The following is a 12,437-nucleotide window of genomic DNA, read 5'->3' as shown; positions in this document are numbered from 1 at the left end:
CCCATGTTTTCTTCTGGATTTCTACTTCCACAGTTCTTTGCCTAGCTGTGGACAGCATTCTTTCTCATAAGTTCCTTAGAATTGTCCTGGATCATTGCATTGCTTTTAGTAGCAAAGTCAATTATATTTTATTGTCCCACAATGTTTCAGTTACAGTGTTCAATGTTCTCCTGGTTCTGCTTTTTTCACTCCACATCAGTTCATGGAGGTCTTTCCAGTTCTTATAGGAATCAAGCAGTTAATCATTCCTTATAGTCCAATAGTATTTCATTACCATCATATACCACAATTTGTTCAGCCATTCCCCAGTCAAGGGGCATCCTCTCATTTTCTCATTTTTTGCCATCATAAAAAGCATGGCTATAAATATTTTTGTACAAACCAAACCTTTCCATTTAAAAAAAATCTCTTTGGCATACAAACCTGGTAGTGGTATTGCTGGATCAAAAGACATGCATGCCCTTTGGGCAGAATTCCAAATTGCCTTCCAGAATGGTTGGATCAATTCATAACTCTATCAGCAATGCATTAGTGTCCCAATTTTGCCATATCCCCTCGAACATATATTATTTTCCTTTACTGTCATATTGGACACTCTACTAGGTGTAAGGTGGTACCTCAGAGTTGTTCTGATTTGCATTTCTCTAATCAGGAGGGATTTAGAACATTCTTTCATATGATTATTGACAGTTAATGTCTTCATCTGAAAACTGCCTATTTAAATACCTTGACCGTTTGTCATTTGGGGAAGTTGCTGCAAAATAGATGGAGCATAAGTGCCTTTGTGTCTAGAAGACTTCAGATACCAGTTGTGTGGCTCTGGGCAAATCACTTAACCTCTCAGCCTCAGTTTCCTTATCTGTAAAATGGGAATAATAACACCACTTTCTTTACAGAGTTGTTGTAAGAATTTGTTTTAAGTGCTTTGTAAACGTTAAAAAGCTACCTAAATGCCTGTTATTCTTATTCCATCTAATTGATGTACTGTCCTTTTAATCAAATCCATAGATGGTGAATTTTGTAAGATTGCTTAACATTGAAAGGTCCTATTCTCTATGTCAATATTTTCATAGTTTGCTTTAGCAGTAGACTGTGACTTGCTTTGGAACTAGTTAAAAGTTATGAATGTGTCTGTTTTAGAGGCTTTAAAGGTTTGGCTTGTTACAAAGTATCCTGTGATCGGAAAATTAGGAGGTTGTTTCATTTTATTTGAAGGCTTTTTAGTTCTCTTGAAGTTGATAACATTATTTAAAAAAACACTATTATTAAGTACCTGCCATATGCTTAATGAAATGTTCATTTGTGAAAAGAGGGACAATGATTAATCACATATGATCTCTTCTATCACAGAATTTATAAGAGAGATATCATAAATAACTATAATATTAGAAAATAAGTATTAGCAAACTATGGATAGATTGTAATCAGAATTAGAATGAATTCACAGACATATTTGAATTTAAGAAGAACATAAAGTAAGATTCTCAGGGATGGAAAAGACAGTATCTGGTGGGCAAAATCAGGGGATACTTTGTGGCTTTTTACCTGAACTTAGAAAATGGTATATGATTTCAGCAAATAGAAATCATAACTAATAGAATAATCAGAGATAGAGTTGGGAAGCAATAACAATGGTTACAGTTCTTATTTTGTAGTTTGTAGTTTGCAAAGTACTTAAAATGAGGTCATAAAAGTTATAGCTTACACATGTTGGAGGGAATGAGGAAAAATGGGGACACTAATACACTGTTGGCAGAGTTGTGAACTGATCCAGCCATTTTGGAGAACAATTTGGAATTACTATAAGACTATTTCCTAAGGAGATCAGGGAAAAAGGAAAAGAACCCATATATTCTAAAACATTAATAGCAATTCTCTTTATGGTGGCAAAGAATTGAAAACTGAGGGGATGCCCATCAGTTGGGGAATGACTAAAAAAATTATGGCGTATGATTGTGATGGAATAATATTATAACATAAGAAACGATGAACAGGCTAATTTAAAACTTGGAAAGATTTATGTGAGATAATGAATAGTGAAATGAGTAGAACCAGGAGAATATCATACACAGCTACAAATTTAATTCTTGAAGAATAAATTGTATATGTTACCTCCAGAGAGTGAACTGAAAGATGGAAACATGAAATATTATAATTTGTATGAACATGTCTGTCTTCCAAATGATGCCTTATGTGATGCAGGGAGAGGGTAGGGACTGGAGTCCTTGTGGGTAAATTCTATTAATAAAAAAATAGTTAAAAACTAAAAGGGACCTTAGAGATCATTCAATCTAATTCCCTCACTTTATATACATTTGACCTTCACAACAGCTGTGAAGTGGGTGGTAGGAATATTATCACCCACTTTATGAAGATTAGAATTCTGAGGATTATAATATGTTAAGTGACTCACCTGAGGCCACCCGGCCTAGTGGAAGTGGCTGAAATGGAATCCAGGTCCTCTGGCCCCAAATTCATTGCTTTTTCAGCACTCTTCCAAGAACAGAGCATGGTTAGGAGAAAGCAGGTAGTCTTGTCTGGTTGAAATGTAATGTGTGAATGAGGGTGGAAAGATAGCTTAGGGCCAGGCTGCGGAAAGCCTTTAATGCCAGGAAAGGATTTTGGATTTTATTAAGTAGGAAGTCACTGAAAATTTTTGAGCAGTGGTGTTAGCCCTTCACTCAGGAAACTAGTAGCAGAAATGTTTTCTGCCTGGCCTGGGCCTGATAGCCAGCTGAAGGCTGATTTTCTTTCTGCTTGATCTTAATGAAGTGTAATTTGCTATGAATTCATAATCATATTTACACAAATCTATTTTTAAAAATATAGTTGTATGCTTTGAGAGTTTTCACTTGGGCATCTTAAATAAAACCTGAAACTGAAAGTTTACATTGACTAGTGACATCGAAGGGTATAAAAGACTTAAAGGGAAATTTTAGAAATGTACTTTCTGAAGATGGCAATAATAAGTATTAGCGGGGTGTGGGAAAACAGGGCACAATAATGCGTTGATGGTGGAGTTATACATTGATTGGTACAACCATCTAGAAAACAAGTTTAGAATTCTGCAAAGAAAGTGATATACCTTTTTGACTTAGCTATTCCATTGTTGGCATATACACTTAAGGTCAGTGACAAAAAGAAAGTTCCCACATACACCAAAATATTTAAAGAAGCACTTTTATTGTTGGAAAGAACTAGAAACAAAGTTGATATCCTTTGACTGGGAAATGGATAAACAAATCATGAGATATGAGGAAACTCTTATTCCTCTTTCTCTGCAGGATCAGTTTAGTATGGGCAAGGGATCCTGCATCTTTTTAAAAAAAAATATTTTGTTTAATTTTAAAGAAATGTTTTTCTTTCCTACTTTTTTTTAAAATTATGGATAACTATGGGAAATGATGTGAGAAAATACAGTAGAAAGTATAGGTTATATAAAAACAATATGCAATAAACATTTATTTTTTTTAAAAAGATCTTCTTCATTCTTTGTGTTTTGTTCTATTTCCTCTTTCTTTTTTCTTCTCCCTATTTTCCTACATCTTTCTTCTGCATTAATATTCTTTATTTTCTTTGGAAGTATTTTGCTATGAATGACCAAGACCAATTCCAGAGAACTTTGACTCCTGAATCTTGAACCTATTTTTGTTGTTGTTGTTGTTGTTGAACCCATTTTTATAATAGAGGCTAAATTATGTGGCTACTACAAATTAACCTTAGAATAGTTGGTGAGGACTTTTACTTTTTATTACACAAAAACCTCTTTTAAACTTTTAGTTAATTAATTAATTTCATTTTTCCATGGTTACATGATTCATGTTCTTTATCTCCCCTCTCCCATAGCCAACAAGCAATTCACCTGGGTATAAAAACTTAAAGAAAAAAAAAACAAGAAAAAATTAAATTTCAAACTAACTTAAAAAATATGTAAATACAACTTCTACTTAGTTAAGACCACATTACTTAAAAGAAAACTAGACAAGAAAGAGTATGAGGCTATTTGGGAGGAGAATCTTTAGACCGAAAGCAAGAGTAGGAGGTGTGAATGGGAAGGAACCAAGAGTAGAAAACTTTTGATAGGAAAAATGGGCATTATATTGAACAGATTTTGCATTTATTGGCAGTATATGTGCTTTTATCTTTCCCTCAACTATGCTGCTGAATAGTTTGAGTTGGGGACAAATGGGGATAAATTCAAATATGCCAGGAAAATACTATCCCTAGCTCATCAGATTACTTTCTCCTATGGAGAAAAAGTTTACTCTGGGATAAGGTAATCACCCTAATAGTCTGATCTAGCAGGCTGGGTTTGAAGTGGCTTTTGGTCAGATAGCATTGACAGAGTTATTTTTAACTGTCCATTTCAAATCCTTCATTGTTTAGGTGCCCCTACTGATGGCCACCATGACTGAAGTTGAAATTAGTTATCTATATTATGAAATACCTCTTGTCTCCTCAGCTACTTGCAACATAAACAGGGAGTAAATACTCCTGACTTTTTCTCATTTTACTCTGAAGGTAAGCAATAGAGGAAATATGGATTAGTTTGTAGTGATGTCTCGGCTCTGTCCTCTGGATGGATTCCTCCCTGTGTGCCTGGGCTGAGTGACAGGGCCATGTGGCAAGAGTGCAGCTGGAAGTATATCATTGGCAAATTTGGGTTGGGTAAATATAGCAGGAGCAGGATGTCAGAGTGGGAGATGGATTGTTCTGGGAAAGGAAGTGTTGTCTTTCGTCTGAGAAACAATTTCCTGCACTTCTGGGACTCTTGCTTTCTTCTTTTTTTTCAGAGCAGAATAAGAGTTGGCAGCAACTGGGTACACTTGTTGTGTTCTATCTCTCTGGGTCTGCTTATTCTTGCATTTAGGGTTGGAAGCAGAAATCAGATCTGTTTTAGCCTGTTAGAAAGAGAACTGATAGATAACCCTCTCCATGTCCTGTAGCCCACTCTCCAGTGTCTTAAATTACACTGCATACTTATTTGAGCTTATTTTTAAAAGTAACTGCTCTCTCAGAGAGTGGAACAGACAGGACAGGAGGGGAAAATTATTATATGAAGAAAATTCAACTCTGTTGAAAGTCAGACCTGAGGCACCAGCTGGTAGAGAACAGCTGGAGTGTTTCTGGGAGCCAGACTTTAAGACTTCCTCTACTCCAGTGAAATAAATACCATTGTCCCCTCTGTTTATCATTTTCTCAATAAACTCCAGTGGCTCCCTATTGCCTATAGGATAAAAAATAAACTCTTTTGGGAGAAAGTTTTTAGCAAAGGTTCTTATGATATATGGTGTTCCAGCAGTCATCATGGGGGCTCATGACATTTATTGATTATTACTCCCTTTCTTTAACTCCCAAAAAGCAACATGAAAAGAGGAATGGTCACTACTGAAATTTTAGAAATCATAAAGAAAAGTGTTTCACGAAACTTATTGCTGGAGTGGGGAGGGAAGGAGGAAGAATTGTAAACTATAAACCACAAAACCTCTTTAAGAAAAAGGAACAAGAAATGTTAATGACTTCTTCCTGAACTGGAGGGAAAAACTGACAACTGAAAAAAAGTATAGGTTTAACTACTTTCTCTGAAAAATGTCAGTTCTACCTCAATAATTTGAATCTACCAGTAAAAGGGGGATTTTTTTTTTTAATGTAAAGGGTAGATTTAGTGGTAGAAGAATGATGGTAATCCAAAATGTTAATTCAAACAAATCCTTATCCTTTCTCTTGGTTGAAGTGAATCTATATAACTGAAAAGAGATCTGGATTATCTTGAGAGATAAATGGGAGAGGGAACTCCAAGATTTCTCTCCAAGAATAGAAAAATGAAATAAGTATATCTCTAAGAAATTTTATTTTGAGATGATAGAGGACATACCTCTTCTTTTTAAAAAAATACCCATTTTATTTTTATTTTCATGTAAAACACACTTCTATATTGGTCATTGCTATAGGAGCACATTCATACATAACAAAAACCTCAAATAAAACCATAAATAAACTGATGTGAAAGAAAGTATGCTCTGAGCTACATACATCTAACTCCTACCACTTCTTTTCCTGGAGGTGGATATTCCCCATCATAAGTCTTTCAGGATTATCCCAGATCATTTCATTGCTGAGAGTATCCAAATTTTCCCTATTGATCATCAAACAATATTACTCTTACTGTGTACTATATTCTACCAGTTCTGCTTATTTCGCTCTGAATCAGTCCCTGCAAATCTTTCCAGCTTTTTCTGAAATCGTCTTGCTATTTCTTCTAGCACAATAGTATTCCATTACCAACATGTACCACAGTTTGTTTAGCCATTCCCCAATTGATGGACACCCTGTCAATTTCCAATTCTTTGCCATTACAAAAAGAGCTGCTATAAATATTTTTTTGTAAAACAGGTCCTTTCCCCCTTCAATATTCCTCATTAAATTTTTTAAAAAATTTAATAACAAATTTCCACATAATTTTTTTTTAAGTTATATGATCCATGTTGTCCTCCTTCCTTATTCCCTTCCCCCTCCTGGAGCTAACAAGCAATTCAATTTGGGCTATATATGTTTTATCATGCAAAACATTTCCATATTATTCATTTTTTAAAGAAAATAATACTATAGAAACAAAATCCCCAAACATATATTCAAATAAACAAGTGGTAAATAATTTATTTTCACCTGTATTTCTACTCCAACAGTTCTTTCTTTGGAGGTAGATAGAATTCTTTTTCATAAGTCCTCAGAATTGTCCTGGATTATTGTATTACTATAAGTAGCAAAGTGATTGTTCCACAATATTTCAGTTATTGTATGATGATCTCCTGATTCTGCTTATTTCACTCTGCATCAGTTCATGTAGGTCTTTCTAGCTCTTTCTGAAATTATCCTATTCATCATTCTTTATAGCCCAATAGTATTCCATCACTTTCATATCCCACAATTTGGTCAGCCATTCCCCAATTAAGGGACATCCCTTTAGTTTCCAATTTTTTGCCACCACAAAAAGAGCAGCTATAAATATTTTTGCACCAACAGGTCCTTTCCTTTTTTTAAAAATCTCTTTGGGATATAGTAGTATTACTGGATCAAAGGGTATGCATTGCTTTATATTCTTTTGGGCATAATTCCAAATTGCCCTCCAAAATGATTGGATCAATTCACAACTTCAACTGCAATGCATTAAAGTGTCACAATTTTGTTACATTCCTTCTAACATTTGTCATTTCCTTTACTGTCATGTTGGCCAATCTGATAAGTGTGAGGTAGTACCTCAGAGTTGTTTAAATTTGCATTTCTCTTATCAAGAGGAATTTAGAACATTTTTTCATGTGGTTATTGATAGCTTTGATTTCTTCATCTGAAAACTTGACCTCTTATCAAATGGGGAATGTCTTTGATTCTTATAAATTTGACTTAGTTCTTTATATATTTGAGAAATGAGACCATTATCAGATAAATTTGTTATAAAAATTTTCCCCAGTTTGTTGTTTCCCTTCTAATCCTGGTTGTATTTCTTTGTATAAAATCTTTTAAATTTAATATCAAAATTATTCATTTTACATCTTCTAATGTTCCCTATCTCTTGTTTGTTCATAAAGTCCTCCCTTAGAATTAGAAAGAGAAATCCCATTCAAAATCACCTTAGACAAAATAAAATACTTAGGAATCTATCTCCCGAGACAAACACAGGAACTATATGAACACAACTACAAAACACTCTCCACACAACTAAAACTAGACTTGAGCAATTGGAAAAACATTAACTGCTCATGGGTAGGATGAGTCAATATAATAAAAATGAACATCCTACCCAAACTTATTTATCTATTTAGTGCCATACCCATTGAACTTCCAAAAATTTTTTTTACTGATTTAGAAAAAAACCATAACAAAGTTCATTTGGAAGAACAAAGGATCAAGGATATCCAGGGAAATAATGAAAAAAAAAATACAAAGGAAGGGGGCCTTGCAGTCCCAGATCTCAAACTATATTATAAAGCAGTGGTCATCAAAACAATTTGGTACTGGCTAAGAGACAGAAAGGAGGATCAGTAGAATACACTTGAGGTAAGTGACCTCAGCAAGACAGTCTATGATAAATTCAAAGATCCTAGCTTTTGGGACAAAAATCCACTATTTGATAAAAACTGCTGGGAAAATTAGAAGACAGTGTGGGAGAGATTAGGTTTGGATCAACACCTCACATCCTACACCAAGATAAATTCAAAATGGGTGAATGACTTGAACATAAAGAAGGAAATTATAAGTAATTTAGGCAAACAGAATAGTATACATGTCAGACCTTTGGGAAGGGAAAGACTTTAAAACCAAACAAATTTGAAAGAGTCACAAAATGTAAAATAATTTTGACTACATTAAATTAAAAAGTTTTTGTACAAACAAAACCAATGTAACTAAAATCAGAAGGGAAGCAACAAATTGGGAAACAATCTTCATAAAAACCTGTGACAAAGGTTTAATTACTCAAATTTACAAAGAGCTAAATCAATTGTACAAAAAATCAAGCCATTCTCCAATTGATAAATGGGCAAGGGACATGAACAGGCAGTTCTCAGCCAAAGAAATCAAAACCATTAATAAGCACATGAAAAAGTGCTCTACATCTCTTATGATAAGAGAGATGCAAATCAAAACAACTCTGAGGTATCACCTCACACCTAGCAGATTGGCTAACAGGACAGCATGGGAAAGTAATGGATGCTGGAGGGGATGTGGCAAAGTCAGGACATTAATTCATTGCTGGTGGAGTTGTGAATTGATCCAACCATTCTGGAGGGCAATTTGGAACTATGCCCAAAGGGCGATAAAAGACTGTCTGCCCTTTGATCCAGCCATAGCACGTCTGGGTTTGTACCCCAAAGAGATAATAAGGAAAAAGACTTGTACAAAAATATTCATAGCTGTGCTCTTTGTGGTGGCCAAAAATTGGAAAATGAGGGGATGCCCATCAATTGGAGAATGGCTGAACAAATTGTGGTATATGTTGGTGATGGAATACTATTGTGCTCAAAGGAATAATAAAGTGGATGAATTCTATGGAGACTGGAACAACCTCCAGGAAGTGATGCAGAGCGAAAGGAGCAGAACCAGGAAAATATTGTACACAGAGACTGATACACTGTGGTACAATTGAATGTAATGGAATTCTCCATTAGTGTCAATGCAATGTCCCTAAACAGTCTGCAGGGATCTAGGAGAAAAAACACTATCCACAAGCAGAGGACAAACTGTGGGAGGGAAAGCAACTGCTTGACTACAGGGGTTGAGGGGACATGTCTAAGGAGAGACTCTAAATGAACACTCCAATGCAAATACCAACAACATGGAAATGGGTTTGAATCAAGAACACATGTGATACCCAGTGGAATTGTGTGTCAGCTATGAGAGAGGTGGGGGGAGGGGGAGAGGGAAAGAAAATGATCTTTGTCTCCAATGAATAATGTTTGGAAATGACCAAATAAAATAATGTTTATTAAAAAAAAAAGTCTTCCCTTTTCCATTAATCTGACAAGCACATTTCCCTAATTTACTTATTATTATTTTTTTAAATAACCCTTACCTTCTGTCTTGGAATCAATACTGTGTATTGGTTCCAAGGCAGAAGAGTGGTAAGGGCTAGGCAATGGGGGTTTAACTGACTTGCCCAGGGTCATATAGCTAGGAAGTGTCTAAGGCCAGATTTGAACCCAGGACCTCCTATCTCTGGGCCTGGCTCTCAATCCACTGAGCCACCCAGCTGCTCCCTCCCTAATTTACTTAAAATATCACTCTTTATTTTTAAATCATATACCCATTTTGATCTTATCTTGGTATAGGGTGTGAGATATTGATCTAAACCTAATTTTTGCCATATTGTTTTCCAATTTTCCCAGCAGTTTTTGTCAAATTGTGAGTTTTTATTGCAAAAGCTGGGACAGTGATGGCGAACCTTTTAGAACCTTTTAGGGACCCTGTCTCATACTCTATCCTACCCCACAGACTATGTGCCTGTGCCCCACCCTCCCGTGTTGGAAGGGCTGGGGGCCAGGCTCTCAGCCAGGCTTGAGCCTATCGAAGTTGCCTCCTGCAGCCATGGGGACCTGCCCCTGCACCTAGCTGCCCTGGGGGCTGGCCAAGTGAAGGGGCTACTGCCAGGCTTCAATGGGCTCAGGAGGTGGGGCCAGGCTAGGGTGTAGGAGGCTCAGAGACCTATCAGCACCCCCCTCCTAGACACACACACACTCTGCTTGGGGGGCAGGACCAGCTCCTAGCTGTCTTACACTGAAGTTATCTGCCTTGTGCCTCCTGCTGCCATGGAGACCTGCCCCTGCATCCAGCCCTGCCTACCTTTTGGGTTGAGACCCACATTGGGGTGGGAGCAAGGAGAAGAGGGAGTGAAGTTTGCCTTTGGGGGGCAGGGCCACTACCCAGACTGGCAGCTGGCAGGGAAGAAAGGAAGAAAGGGGAGATCTTTTAGGGGGTAGGACTGGCCCCAGTGTTGGGAGAGGAAACCCCACTCCCCATCTTCCCCCTGCAACCCCTAGTCCCAGACAAGGATGGGAGAAAAAGAGGGGTGTGTCCTGAGCACTCTGCTCAGGGGAGAGAGTAAGCACAGAGGGCAGGGAAGCAGGGTAGAGAGAGGGAAGGGAGCAACTCTGCAGGGGACGGCCCTGTGTGCCATCTTTGGCACATATGCCATAGGTTCGCTGTCACAGAGCTAGGATCTTTAGGTTTATCAAGCAGTAGATTGCTGAGGTCATTTACTCCTAGTCTATTCCATTTATCCACCCTTCTATTTCTTAGCCAGTACCAGTTTGATGATTACTGCTTTATAGTACAGTTTAAGATTGGGAACTGCCAGGCTACCATCCTTCACTTTTTTTTTCATTACTTCCCTTGATATTCTTGACCCTCTGTTCTTCCATATGAATTTTGCCATTCTTCTTCTAAAAACAGATAACTGAAAATTCTCATGTCATCTCACCAAAGGCTAAAATTTTGAAAGAAGTGAGCAAATAACAATGACCACTGAGAGAACTTTGACTGAAGAACAAGGCAAGAAGTCAAATAAAAATTGTTGCTTACTATCTGTTATGTGTCCTGGTTCTGGAGAGCTAACTATCAAATAGGTTTTGGTTTTTGTAGGAATTCAAGACAGTCACTAGAAGACTGAAAATGATTTGTCATCCTTGCAGAAACCATAGAGGAGGCAAGATAGACATAGCTGAAACTTGACTTGTTCACTTTATGATTTCTTAGTGCTCCTATTGGAGCACTTGAAAAATATGAAGTAAAATTAAAGATATGAGAATCTCCCTTCTTTGTCAAAGGTTCTTGAAGAAGGACAGAAATTTGGTGATAAAGCTTTTGACAGCTCAACAGAATCTCTTGACATTCCTATCTTTACTTTGACATATTTATGGAGATTTTCTGCACCAAATAAGTTATTGGGGTATAAACTCATGCTAAAGAATGGCTTCGTCTCACAAACTATAATAATCATAACAGACTTTTCCTAATCTGTTTTCCTAGTCAGTATTGAACTCTATCCTGGTTATAGAAAATAACTAGTTACCATTTAGATTGGAAAATCTCTGTTTTAGTATGTTAGCAAAATACTAAACAAGCCAGTAGCCAATGTCTTGATTCAGAAGCCCCATTTTCCTTCCAGATTGCCAGATTAGCCTCCTATCTGTAGAATACTCGTTGGGACATTATGTTAGCTCTATTCCTCATAAATATTCTTTGGACTGACTTCACTTTTTATTTGTGTGGGCTAACTTCAGATCTTACTCTAGCACTGTTAAAATGACCTCATATACAGATGATAGAATAACTACATTAATTATTCAGGAGTGGCTATTTCTTTGACATCTGTCATTATTCCTATATTTTGTTTATTCTCACCACTGTTGACTTTTTTAGAGCCTTTTTTCCTTCTTGTATCTTTTTGCTATTTTATCAATTTTCAGTATTTAGAGCTGAATCTTCTCTTTATGCTATCATTTTTCCAATTAGCATTAGTTTTTTTGTAGTAGTAATTGTCAAGGTTCATACTTACTAGTGTATAGTATCTAAGTAATTCATCTGATTTTTTTCACCTTTTTATAAATGGAGAACTGAATGAGGACTACTTCATCAAAATTTATCTGAAAATTAGAAAAATTTGATTTCTCTCTGAGTATTTCCATTATAGCATTTATTCCCGCTACTTTTCATTTTTTTAGCATTTGGTTGCCCTTTCTTACACAAATTTGAACCTGAGCTCTAAGCGAATATAAAGTTGTAATCTCTTCTGTACTTCTTGAACTAGTACCAGACTTTTCAAACGTTCCCTCACTATTTGATCAGTATTTGGCTTTGGATGACTTTATAGCCAGAATGACCAGATGACAGGTACATCTGGATTTGACTGTGAGATACTTCTAAATGTTCAGTAAAAGCATGTA

The 12,437-nt window shown here is 36.4% G+C and overlaps 1 protein-coding gene across 9 annotated transcripts in view; it reads left to right on the top strand.

Moving 5' to 3' along the window:
- Nucleotides 1-12,437, top strand: part of GBF1 (golgi brefeldin A resistant guanine nucleotide exchange factor 1) — a 141,423-nt gene that overhangs the window by 43,972 nt on the left and 85,014 nt on the right. Inside the window, exon 2 of one of the 9 annotated variants that reach the window (XM_056804796.1) lies at nucleotides 4,387-4,521. The exons of the other annotated variants lie outside the window; for them this stretch is intronic. The gene's annotated coding sequence lies outside the window, so the exon portion shown is untranslated. The remainder of the gene's footprint in view (nucleotides 1-4,386; nucleotides 4,522-12,437) is intronic. 9 annotated transcript variants of the gene reach the window in all.

Source organism: Monodelphis domestica, chromosome 1 (assembly GCF_027887165.1).
Source record: "Monodelphis domestica isolate mMonDom1 chromosome 1, mMonDom1.pri, whole genome shotgun sequence".
Lineage (NCBI taxonomy): Eukaryota > Metazoa > Chordata > Mammalia > Didelphimorphia > Didelphidae > Monodelphis > Monodelphis domestica.
Note: the sequence above shows the minus strand (reverse complement) of the source record. Positions and strands in the feature narration are given on the sequence as shown.